This window comes from Lygodium microphyllum, chromosome 10 (assembly GCF_053477565.2).
Source record: "Lygodium microphyllum isolate KBCC chromosome 10, Lygodium_microphyllum_v1.1.10, whole genome shotgun sequence".
Taxonomy (NCBI): Eukaryota; Viridiplantae; Streptophyta; class Polypodiopsida; order Schizaeales; family Lygodiaceae; genus Lygodium; species Lygodium microphyllum.
The window spans coordinates 15,955,303-15,968,760 of NC_141144.1; positions in this window are offsets into that span (position 1 = coordinate 15,955,303).

Here is a 13,458-nt window from a genome sequence, read left to right on the forward strand (position 1 = left end):
ACAAGAGAAGTTCCGAAACTGTATGTGATACCATAGTCAAGAGTTTTCTTCAAGTATCTGAGCACCCGCATCCCAGCCTTCCAATGACTCTCATGAGGTTTGTTTGAGAACCTGCTCAAAACACCAACAGCAAAACTGATATCTGGTCTGGTGTTACACAAGTAGATTAGACTGCCGACCAACCTCCTATACCTCCCAATGTCTGCTAGTGCTGATGTATCCTCAACGGATAACTTTACATTCACCTCCATAGGTGTAGCTATCTCCTTGCACTCGGTCATGCCAAATGCCTTCAAGATCTCCCATGCATACTTCTTCTGAGAGATGAAGATCTTTCCTGGCTCTTGCCAGACTTCAATCCCCAAACAATAGTGCAGCAAGCCCAAGTCTGTCATTTCAAACTCAAAACTCAAAGCCTTTCGAGTTTGGTTGATCATATCTTCATAGTCACCTGTAATAAGAAGGTCGTCCACATATAGGACAATCACTACAGACTTTTTACCATCCCTGTAAACATACAAGTTAGCATCTGAGGCACATCTTTTGAAGTTTAGGTTTAAAAAGAACCTATCTATCCGCTGGTACCATGCTCTGGGGGCTTGTTTCAGCCCATACAATGCCTTCTTCAGTTTACACACTTTGTTCTCAGAATGGGGGGCCTCAAACCCTGGTGGCTGAGCCACGTACACCTCCTCCTTGAGGTCACCATTTAAGAACGCTGACTTAACATCCATTTGGTACACTGGCCACTTCTTGTGGGCAGCCACTGCAAGTACCGTGCGAATAGTGGTCATTCTGGCAGTTGGGGCAAATGACTCTTGAAAATCAAACCCTTCAACTTGTGAAAATCCTTGGGCAACCAGTCTAGCTTTGTACTTTTCTAAGGTACCATCAGCCTTGTATTTTACCTTCCAGATCCACTTGGTGCCAATAATCTTCCGCTTTGCTGGCCGATCCACTAGCTCCCAAGTGTCATTCTTCATTATGCTGTCATACTCCGCCTGCATAGCAGCCTTCCATGATGGATCTGCAAGTGCTTCTTCTAAGTCAGGTGGCTCCTTTACTTCTCTCATAATCTCAACCATCAAGGCCATGTTGACTATGTGAGCAGAAGCCCTCCTTTGCTCCTCTATTCTCTGAGACCTCCTTGGTCCGTCTGCCTTCTCCTCAACAGATGCAGGCATAGGATTATTGTGGTCATAGAGCTGCTTCACCCAGCGCGGCAATGGCTTTTCCGGTGGGGTGATGTCAGGTTGGTGAACTTTTTCCTCATCATCTGAAGATGATGCTTCCTCCTCCTTAAGGATAGGGATAGCTCTCGGGACAGGTTCATAGTGGACTACTTCTTCGCTTGATGATAAAGTGGAAGACCTTGCCTTCTCCTCCTCCATTGTATGCGGCTCCTCCTTGAACACCACATCACGGCTCGCGATGATCTTCTTTGCCTCTTGGTCATATAACTTGTAAGCCTTCTGCTCATCACTATAACCCAAGAAGATACATTTTCTGCTTTTTGGTTGTAACTTGTTTCTCTTCTCATCTGGAACATGTGCATAACATTCACATCCAAAAATTCTGAAATGTGAAACAGATGGTTTCTTACCAGTGTAAGCCTCATGAGGTGTTTTTCCCTTGAGAGCCTTTGTGTAGCTCCGATTTAGAATGTAGACTGCAGTATTAACAGCTTCAGCCCAAAAATGGTTAGGCAATCCCTTGCCCTTTAGCATGCATCTTGCCATCTCCACAATGGTACGATTCCTGCGTTCCACAACACCATTCTGCTGAGGTGTGTGAGGCGTCGTCAATTGACGCTTGATCCCTTTGCTCTTGCAAAAGCCTTCAAACTCCTTTGAGTTGAACTCACCACCACCATCTGTTCTAAATTTCTTCACACTTTTCCCTGTTTCATTCTCAACAAGTATTAGCCATTCTTTAAACTTACCAAAAGCTTGAGCCTTATCACGAAGGAAGTACACCCACATCTTCCTACTGTAGTCGTCGACAATCAACATAAAATAAGAAGATCCCCCCAAGGCCTGTGTAGGCATCTTACCACACAAGTCAGCATGCACCAACTCTAGAGGAGCATGTGCTCTATTCTTGCTTTCTTGTGGAAATGCCTTTCTCTGTTGCTTGCCCATCATACAAGCTTCACATGGTTCCTTCAATTCAGTTATTGTAGGTAGGTGAGCAACCATACCTTGCTTTTGCATCTCCTTCAATACTGCAAATCCGATGTGTCCAAACCTTTCATGCCAAAGCTTACTTGTGCCCACTCCAGCGGTGGCTGTAAGAGCACTTAGCTCATACAGGTTGTTCCTTCTTTCTCCTTTGCCAACAATTGTGCCAGCACTATCAATAATTTCTGCACCTGTCTTCTTGAACCTCACTTCATGACCAAGATCAGTTATGGCAGCAACTGATAAGAGATTTCTCCTGATTTCGGGAACATACAACACATTTGAAAGCTTTTTGACTTCACCATTTGCAGCAACAAAAGAAATAGTACCTGTGCCCGCAGCAGGGCATTTAGCATCATTTCCAACCGTCACAGTGATGGATTCTTGTAGAGGCTGCATAGAACTGTATAGACCTTTCTTGTTGGTCATGTGACGGGAGGCCCCACTATCCAACACCCAAGAGTCAGTGGTAGATTCTTCTTGCGCCGAGGAGCACACTTCCTCAATGGTCGCCATGAATAATTCCAACTCTGCTTCAGCCGTATTGGCTGTCTCTTTCCCTTTAGTTTTAAGGGTACCATTCTTTTCATCTGCCTTCTTGACACGACAATCTGCAATTGCATGTCCTTTCTTCTTACAATAGAAGCACTCTCCTTGAAACTTCTTCTTGCCGCCCTTTTTCTTTTTGTCACCATCATTTTTGGTGGAGGAAACACCTTTGCCTTTTGCATTGGCAGAGAATGCAGCATCTCCATTGTTGCTTCCTTCTCGGGCTTTCAGCCTCAACTCCTCCTCCATTAATAATGCACAAAACTCCTCAAAAGTCAAAGCTTGAGGTCTCACCTGAGTATTAAGGGCAGTTACTAGTCCATCAAACTTTTGTGGACAAATCCGAAGACACCTCCGAGCTAGCTCTTCGCTAGTCTTTTGTATCCCAGCGCCAGCCATCTGGTCGCGCAGATTCTTAATCCGAGTGATGAATGCTTCAACCGTCTCTCCTTCAGCAAACTTCTCCGCTGCTAGTTGATTCTCCAAGTTTTGAATCCTTGTTTGGTTTCGTGTTTCATACTGACTCCTTAGTACATTCCAAGCCTCTGACGCTTTGGTTGTATGCTGAATCAGAGTCAAAACACTGTCAGAACAGCTTGTAACTAAGGCACACAATGCATCTGCATTCCTTCGTTTCCAAGCTCGTAGAAGATCTGCATTCGGAGGAATCATCACACTAGGATTTGATGGGTCGGGGGTAGGCTGTGGTTCTGCGTCAGTCCCCAGCACAGTCTCCAGAAGCTCATAAGAATCAAGGATAGTTGTAATTTTGAACTTCCACAAGGTGTAGTTTGTACCATCTAACTTGCCTTCGCTGAAGGTTGGTGGACGAATCCTCAGTGTTTGAATAGCCGGTACAGCAGCACCACCTCCTGCACCGCTTCCTGATGCGCCAGAACTGCTTCCCGGAGTCGACATCGTTTCTCTTTGCTGTTGAAGCCTTTGCCTCTTGCACGCTCTCCGATCTCTAGAGCCCCCTGGGCTCTGATACCATGTAAAATATTACACGGCGCAGCGAACAGAATCTGAGAAAGAGATAGAGAGTACACAACAGATAAGAGGAGAATCAGTAAAATTCTTTAACTCCAAACAACTGATACAAAGATGGCTCTCGCTCTCCGATCTCTAGAGCCCCCTGGGCTCTGATACCATGTAAAATATTACACGGCGCAGCGAACAGAATCTGAGAAAGAGATAGAGAGTACACAACAGATAAGAGGAGAATCAGTAAAATTCTTTAACTCCAAACAACTGATACAAAGATGGCTCTGTCCACCCGTGCGCTTCCACTAAATGAAGCTTAGATGGCGATCTAGACAGAAGATAGGTGAAGAGCTTAAGGCTAGCTGGAACAACAACTCTGACTGGATGAAAGATGAGTGTAAGATGGCTGCGAAGGGGTTTAGCTTTTATAGCCCGCGAAGGTCGTTAGGTCGGCCTGCTGACCGACCTACCACATGAGCCTCCACTAGTCGGCCAGGGAATATTCCAGGGAATATTCCCTTTACCATCGGGCCGGGGGCGCTGCCCCCGGACCCCCGCCAGGGGGGCCGCTGGCCCCCCTGGGACCCCCCAGCCAAGGGCCGCTTCCGCGGCCCCCGGACCCCACAATAGGGGCCCCTTTTAACTCCCTTACCACGCAACTCAATGCAATGTGCCTCGAGTTGCTACCAGCTTAACCACTCCGTCTAACCCAAAGATTAGACCCACAACAGTCACCTTTTTGCCATCCGGTCACATAGACCTCATCTGATATACAAGTCTGGACTCAACCAATGTCCGGGCTCACATTTGGCTTCTCCTCATAATGGGGGCCTTACAACTTTGAGCACCATGGATCATTGGTAGCACCTAATGAGGGTGGGGCATTGATCATATCTAACAAAGTGGACTAGGTTCTATGTGTGAAGTGATGAATGAATGTGTTGTGATGTAGTAGTACACGAATGAGATGCAAATTAAGCTAAGCATGATTGCAATGTGTACTCAAGAGAGTGAGGTGTGCCAAGTTTAGAGCTAGGTACAATCAGGTGAAAGTCCCATTTGTGAGTGTGTGACGGTGTATCCTAAGTCTTACTGTGCAACCATAAGGTGTGTAGAGGTGAGCTCAAGCTCGACTCCCAAGACCCACTGACTGCTTATTGTTCAAGTGTTTCAAGCGAGCACTAATGGATACCTCTCACATAGTTAATGCGTTATCCCTCTTTACAAGTGTAGTGAGCTTACCTTGATGCCCAATTGAGTTTCTTCCTCCCTCAAGCACTCCGATAGCTCCATGATTCGTGATGCAAGCTCAAGCATTCTCAAGCCTCTTCCTCCAAGCTCCATCCTCCTTAGCCATGCGCGAGAGAAGAGAAAAGAAGAAGAAGGGAGGATATGGCGGACAGCTTCACCTCCAAGATCCCTCACTCTCACACACTCACTTCCTCACTTACTCACACTCCCTCCCTCAAGCACTCACAAGCAAGCAAGAGAAGAGAAGAAGAAAAGAAGAAGAAGAGTCCACTTTGCCACACACCAAAGAATGAGCTCTCATTCACTTTTTAAACTTTATATATGGGCGCTCTTAAAATAAATCATGGTGCGCCGTGCACTCTTTTACAAAAGTATTGACTTGCACTTTTTCTTGTGCGACTCTCTCCTTGATTTAGGACTTTTTCACACTTCTTGTGTTTTTTGATTTTTTTATTGGTGCGCCTTCATCTTCCATTCCACTTTTGTCTTGGTCTTGTCTTCTGCTTTAGATTTTTTGGATTTTCCACCTTATTCGTCTGAGGGTTAACATCACTCACCTCCTAGTTGAGTGCCAGTTCCATGGCACTTGTTGGGTGGTGTGTCGGACGATGTTGCTGGCAAGTGGCTTTTTGAGTTTGTATACAAGCCATGTTGGGAGGTGTGTTGGAGGGATTCATAGAATTGGAAGGCCCTTGAGTTGGGAATGAGTCCTGGTGTTGGAGGGATTTATGGACTTGTTGCTCAATTACAACTAGTAATATGTGTTAAGTTGTTTCCTTTAACTTTTTGAATGAAGCTTTTTTATCATTTCTAAGTGTAGACCTTTGATATCTATAGGGGCAACAATGCAATGAAGCACAAAGAGAGAAAGAGAGCCAAGTAGTAAATGATGCAAAGCATGACAAGAAAGACAATGAAAAGGGTGATGCACAAGGGGGAGTTGACAATGATACCTCCTCCCATGAGATATGATCCATGTACATACTACAATACATAGGTTGCTTCGTACTTCTAGCCACAAAAATGTGGCTTTAAACAAATGTATACGCTTTCTTATATTACTTTGTATACCTATAATAATACAAGACAGACAGACAGACTTGGTCATTCTCATTCTCGTTTCATATTATTATTCAATATTTTATGGTTTTAGACTTTGTTATAGTGTGTTTTTCTAAATTGAGTGTGGCTCCATTTTGTAAATAAGATGCCCAATGAATATGCACGAAATTATAGGAAAAAAAGCCAAACACTTGTTGCACCAATGGTGTTTATTTTACCATAAAACTTTGCATGAAAATTATAGACAGAATGTGATCAAGAAACCATTTAAATTGCCATAAAATTTACAAACATAGCATGTATATTTTTGCATTATAGGTCGCACATATTTTTTGGCAAATGCATGTGAATTTCAATGTGGGTTTTTTTTACACAAACATTAGCATGAAATTAAACGCGCCCGTAAGTTCTTCCCATAGTTCCAAAAATGCATCAATACGAGCACCTACAAGCCTAATCTCTTGTCATGATAGTTATAGCCGAATTCTAACATAAATGTCTTCATAAAAGTCCTTAAAATCCTAAATATACAAGAAAAAGTATTCTAAATATTTAACGCAAAAATATTTAGATGGAACAACTCTAATGGCACTTCTATGTGATGCATGAAAAGATAGAGCAACTTATCTCTTCCATCTTAGATAAAAGCTACTTTAAGAACTATAGAGCCACATTGAGAAAATGCATACTTTATTCCATGGTGTAGGGATTTTCCTAGATTTTTTGTGCTATAGTGAGTAAAGTATACACATAGGGAAGAAATGTTTTCCATTATTGTTTAGGCATGACCTATTAGGTAGCTTCCTTCTATTGTATACTAATGCTCCTTCATTCCATGTGACATGTTCCAAGGACTTGAAACAATTTTTTGTTTTCATATAGTATGGATAAGGTAGTAATGACAATGTCTTTGTGTCACAATTCAACATACACTTGAATGTTTTGAGATCACCACCCAACATACACTTGAATGTTTTGAGATCACCACCCAAGTTCTCACTGACATTTAATTCTCCAATTCCCTTCACAAAAAGCTTCTCAGCATTTTCTTGCCTCGCAATTATGTTGGGATAAGGATTTCATTAAAAGATTTATGGCAACACATTATGTGACTCCTTATGAACCTCGACTAGTACTAGCCACCAAATTTCCTTTTCTAATTATACATTATATAAAGAAATGAGTTTTTTTGTCTTTGGTATAGGCCATTTCATAATTTATCAATTTAAGACCTTCTCTTTCTAGCGTTCATCCTTTTACAAATTAGCATTTGTTAAGCTTTACAACAAATTCCTAACTTGAATTAGGGCCTGATAAGCATATTAAACCATAAAAATAGTACAATACAAGTGCACTGTATAATGTAAACAACTAGCGTTCCGCACACGCTTTGCACACGTAGAACGCTAGGCCGTCTCTCGGCAACTTCACTACCTTGAAGCAGCGAGCAAAGATAGCACATCAACTTCGCTCAACAATCCATTTCTCAACTTTCTCTCTTCTTTTTCCTCTCTATTTCTATTTTTTTAATTTACTCTCTTTCTCTGTCTCTCTCTCGTCCCCCCATTTCCTTATGTTTAATTTTCTCTCTCTTTCTCTACCTTCTATTTTAGTTTATTTTTTCAACTCTCCTGGCTCTCTTTCTCTCTCATTTTTTTCTCTCCCTGCTTTTCCTCTCTCTCTCTCTCTCTCTCTCTCTCTCCTTTTATTCTCCCCCCTCTCTCCTCTCTTTTCCTTCTCTCTCCCTCTCCTCTTTATTCCTTTTTCTTCTTCTTCTTCTCTCTCTCTCTTCATTCTTTTTTTTAAATTTATATTTTCTCTCTCTCTCCCCCTTTTCTTCTCTCTGCGCTTCTCTCTCTCTCTCTCTCTCTCTCTCTCTCTCTCTCTCTCTCTCTCTCTCTCTCTCTCTCTCTCTCTCTCTCTCTCTCTCTCTCTCTCTCTCTCTCTCTCTCTCTCTCTCTCTCTCTCTCTCTCTCTCTCTCTCTCTCTCTCTCTCTTCTTCTTCTTCTTCTTCTTCTTCTTCTTCTTCTTTCACTTTCTCCCCCCCCCCCCTGTCTCTCTTAACTTATGTAAATTTTATATTTTCCTATATATGATTCTCTCTTTATGTTTATGCTCTCTCTCTTCTTCTGCTCTCTCTCTCTCTCTCTCTCTCTCTCTCTCTCTCTCTCTCTCTCTCTCTCTCTCTCTCTCTCTCTCTCTCTCTCTCTCTCTGCTTCCCCCCTTTCTTTTCCTCCCCTTTCTCTTAATTTTCCTTTTTTTCTTCTCTCCCACTCTCTCTTTCCCCCTCTCTCATTCTTCTCTCTCCCTTCCTCTCTCTCTCTCAAAATGTTTAAATTTATTTTAAAAAAACTATTTTCTCTTTTTTCCCATCTCTCTTCTTTCTTTTTTTCTCTTTCTTTTAAATTTTATCTTTCCTCTCTCTATAATTCTCTCTCTTCTTCTTCTTCTTATTTTCTCTCTCATTTTCTTCTCTCTGGCTCTCTCACCCCTTTTCTTCTCCTCCCTCTCTCCTTTCTTTTCCTTTTTTCTTTTCCTCTCTCTCTCTCTTAAATTTTATATTTTCTCTCTCTATAATTCTCTCTCTCATTCTGATCCCCCTCTCCCTCTCTCTCCTCTTCTTTCTTTTTTGCTTTGTGTGTGTGTGTGTGTGTCTCTCTCTCTCTCTCTCTCTCTCTGTTAGATTAAACTTTTTAATTTAAACTTTCTTTTTAATTAAAATGGGGAGAGAGAGAGAGAAAGAGAACCTAGGCCCTATACATGAGAGAGAGGGGGTAGGGGGAGAAGAAAAATGTTTAATTTAAAAAAGACTATTCTCTTTCCTCTTTCTACCTCCTCTCTCCTTCTTCTTCTTTTTATCATTCTTCTTCTTCTTCTTCTTCTTCTCTATCTCTCTCTTCTTCTATCTCCCTCTCAAAATGTGTGAAAAACTTTGTTCGAAAAACTTTAAATTTAAAAATATATTTTAAAATGTTTAATTAAAAGAAAAGTTTAAATTAAAAATTTAATCTAGTTGTGAGAGAGAAATATATATAAACTTTTGATTTAAAAATAAGTTTGATTTGATTAAAGGAGAGAGAGACAGACAGATAGAGAGACAAAGAGAGAGAGAGAGAGAGAGAGAGAGAGAGAGAGAGAGAGAGAGAGAATCTAGGCCCTACACATGAAAGAGAGAGGGGGGAGGGCGGAGGAATTTAATTAAAAAGGGGAGGGGGAAAAGAAAGAGAGAGGTCATAAGTGAGAGAGAGGGGAGGAGGGGGTTTTAATTTTAAAAAGGAAGGTGAGGTGGGGGGGAGGGAGGTTTTAATGAAAAAGGGAGGGGGAAGAGAAAATGAGAGATTACACGTGATAAAGAGGGGAGGGGAGGGGATTTTGATTGAAAAAGGGAGGTTTGGAAAAGGGGTAAGGTTGGGGAAGCCCTCTGGAGGTTCAGAGCTTTCTAAACCTATAGCGAAAATAATATAGTAGTAAGATCTTGGTCATACATATGGATCTGGAATGATGGTATTACATGGAGAGAATGGCAAAGTTGGGGAGAAACCTCATTGGCCGCCTTGCAGGAAATGCAATTGAGAATGGCCTCTCAGCAAGTTCCTTCGATTCACCATCCAATCTTTGCTTTGCATTGCATCTCAGCCTATCGTGTGAGACTCTTTTCATCCTGGTATTGCTCTTAGCATCGGAGGGTACCATTTTCAGCTTTGAACTCACCATTCATGATAGAATCCATCATGAGAAGGCATATATAGATGGGAATGACATAGCATTGAGGTTGCCCCCCCCCCCAAAGTCCTTGGGCAGCTCCCGATTCTCTTGGCCCACAGAGAGAGAGAGAGCCTGCCACCACCTCCTCCTTTGACACCATCAGTCCACCAATAGTCCTGGCCTTCATAGGTCCCACATCCCCTTATGTAGAAGGGACCATCACCCTTCTGGCCCACAGAGAGAGAGAGAGAGACTCACAGTTCACATCATGTTTGCTATTGCTCACCTGTTATTCGTGCTCCCCACTACCACTGCTTGTTAGAATATTAGGATATACTCATATGAACATGTACTTAGAGAATATCTAGATATTCTCTAAGTAGGAGAACTAGATAAGATGGATCTAGAACATGTGGAGGATACTTCACTAAAAGAACCTACCATATCCACACCTTTATTGTATATATAAGTGTACTCTCACCTATTCCAATGTAGGAGTGTGTAAGCAAGTATACAATACAAGTGTGTGGTTCATTCTCCGTCTCATTGTCTTATTGTCTCTCTCTTTCTCTCACCATCACTTTCACTACATGGTGTCAGAGCACACCAAACTCCTAAGGGCCTAGGTTATTAGCTTCCAACTTTTGTCTACTCAATTAATCCTTAGATTTATTTCTTGCATGCAATCCAAATCAATTGCTTTGTGTGTTGATTAGTAGGATTTGAATCCATGTCAAGGTAAACTAACCTTGTCCACATGCACCTTATCCTCATTATCTTGAACTTATATTATCCTGTCCACCTACTTTTTGGGTATTATTATCATCTTCATCTACTCTTCTCCTCTTCATTATCTTCTCACCTACCATATCACATTCATCTTATCTTCTCAGCAACTACCTATATTAGCTCTCTCCTTTTATCTCTACCTACCCTTAACTTTATTGAGAGAGAGATTTCTTATTCACCTATCATTTTAAGGGTGACTTCAATAACTCACTCATCTAGTTGCCCAAAAAAAGGGGACTTTCAACCCTCATTATCTCTATCATTATCTATTTCTCGTCTTTATTATCACCTCCCTCCTACCTATCTGAAATATTTCCTATATTCTCTCATCTACCACTCCTTAAAACCACATCTTAGCCTTTTTCTAAAAAGGAGTACAATCATCGACGTTATCCTTAGCCTTCAAGCATCTCACCTCTGTGTGTGCTGCATCCAAATTGGCCAAAAAATTTGCAACAACTGATGAAGCTTTTCTTGGAGCTTCATTCAGTAATCCAACATAGTATTATCAGCAGTTAATCCAAGCCATCATCATCATCAGTCGTGTGCTTCACAAGCAACATTCATCATCAATTTTTTCCCAGTAGACATAGCAAATTTGTGGCTTATTCACCAGCACTCCACAATTGGCATGTAGTGTAATCATCGGCGTCATCTAGCCCAAATCATGATGGCACATCCAACACATTCGTCAGCGGGCAACACAGATGCATAAGCTTTTATAAAAGCTTAATATTCTCAAAGTCCCGCTTCATACCAATAACCTCCCTAAGCCCTAGTTCATTCGTCTATTATATATACAATTATTTTTTAGCTTGGCATTTGATCAAGGTATCTTTTGAAGCTTCTATTAAATTGTTGAGCAAAATATCCATAGTGAAGAAACATTGGCTACACATCAAAGTTTTTGAGCTTCTACAAGACAACATGGAGCCAAAAAATCCAAGAGCATTGGACCAACAGAAGATTAAGTTCATGAGCTACATGGAAAGGAGGGCTACCAACACTATTATTGGCTATCAAGAGCATTCATTTCCTATCTATTTCTCTTCACGAATTCAATATCTATTATCTCTATCACGAAACCCCTTGTCTTCTTCTCTATCATAGTATCCACCAATCATTCCACTATCTCAATCCCTACCAAATTTCATATTGATGTGTCTTATATGATAGCTCTCATTGATGACACATGCTCACTCTCTCCTCTTTCATTAAATTCTGAATGTTCTCCCTTACCTAAAGTCTTTATCACAAGATATTTCTATCACATCATGCAACACATATGTTCCATCCTTGTATCCTCATTAAGCCCGATATTCACTCTCTCCTACCAATTAGTGGAATACATAGAAAATTCTTTAACGGATAATCCCAATTCTCTACCAAATGAAGACCCCTCATATCCATCTCTTTGTCATGATTCTTCCATTTTGTGCTCTCATTCTCTCAACTTATCCATCCAAGCATGTTCTAGCTCTCCTAGCCACTCTCAATACTACAATGTTTGTCACCCTTGTGAGCCTCTTCGCTTGCATCCTAAAATAGAGTACTTTATCTTAGTTGGAACAACAATTGAAGATGGGGACACCCTTTGTATTCTACATCTCGAGGCCAAGAAGGCATTGTCCATGGCCTCTCCATTGAATTGTATTCTTCAACACATTTGGATGGTACTTTAGTGGCAAGAAGATGGAAAAACCTTATCACTCTATCAATTAACAATGTGGATACACCTATTGTTCCTCATCAACTCTTATTGGATATCTCTAACAACCTTAAAGGTCACTCCCTCATCAGGTACATTGCTTCTGCTCCTATTACATTTGTGTGTTCTATCCTATTTCTTTACATTTGTCACTCAACACCTTATCTTTATCTAAACTCTGATTCAATTTCAAGATCACATCCTGGTCCTTATCTCACACTCTCTCTATGGGCTCAATATCCTCATATTCTAATGGTCACAAACACACTCCACTTCACCTGTGTGCCACTATCTCTTGAACAAATGCAATTGCACACACTTTTGGCTTCCTCTTACACATTTAGGATTCTCAAAATGTTTCCAAGTGCACATAAAAATCCTATCTCCATGAGTTTCTCATTTTCAAATCACTATTTCTCAATGTGCAATCTTGAATCCCTATACATGATGTTATCCTACCATCACATTCCATCCACACTATTTTTATTTATGTCCCATCAATCCCAATATATCAAATCATCATTTTTTTCTATCCTATCTTCCTCTTGCAATCATCTTGCTCTAATTGTATACCCAAATCTCAATCATTATTCTATGTTGCATGGCAACAACCTCATCAACAATCACAAGTACTCTCTCTTCGAATTTTCTCTTAGTATCATCATGAAATAGTCTATCTCTTGCCTTACCCAAATCATCATCTACAAATTGTATCTTTCTCAAATTGGCCAACTATTTTGGCTTTCCAAAGGAGGGGAAAAGAATGGATAGAGTACAAAGAAATACTTGTGCACATTTGCACAAACTAATTTCTATGGATAAAAGAGCACACTAACACTAAGTATGATATTATTGAAGATGTGATACTCAACTCTTGGAGTCCTGTCAAAGACAATATGCTTGAAATTACTCATCAATCACTTGCTATTTTACAGTTCCGTATCCATCAACAACCTTCCCAAGGATCATGTCACAAGCACCTTATCAATCTCTATCTTACTATGGTATCTAGTGACATTGGGATCATATTTCCATCTACAAACATGCTCTTGCCATTACTTTACTCCACAACTATCAAGCTCCACTTGAAATACATCATCTATCTACATGATGAGCCCAAAGTCTATCATGAAGTAAACTATGGTGATCGGCTCTTCATCAAGGTATCCATCAACCAAGGCCCAAATATCTTCATCATCAACTTACGTCCCTTAAATCATTGCAAGCAAA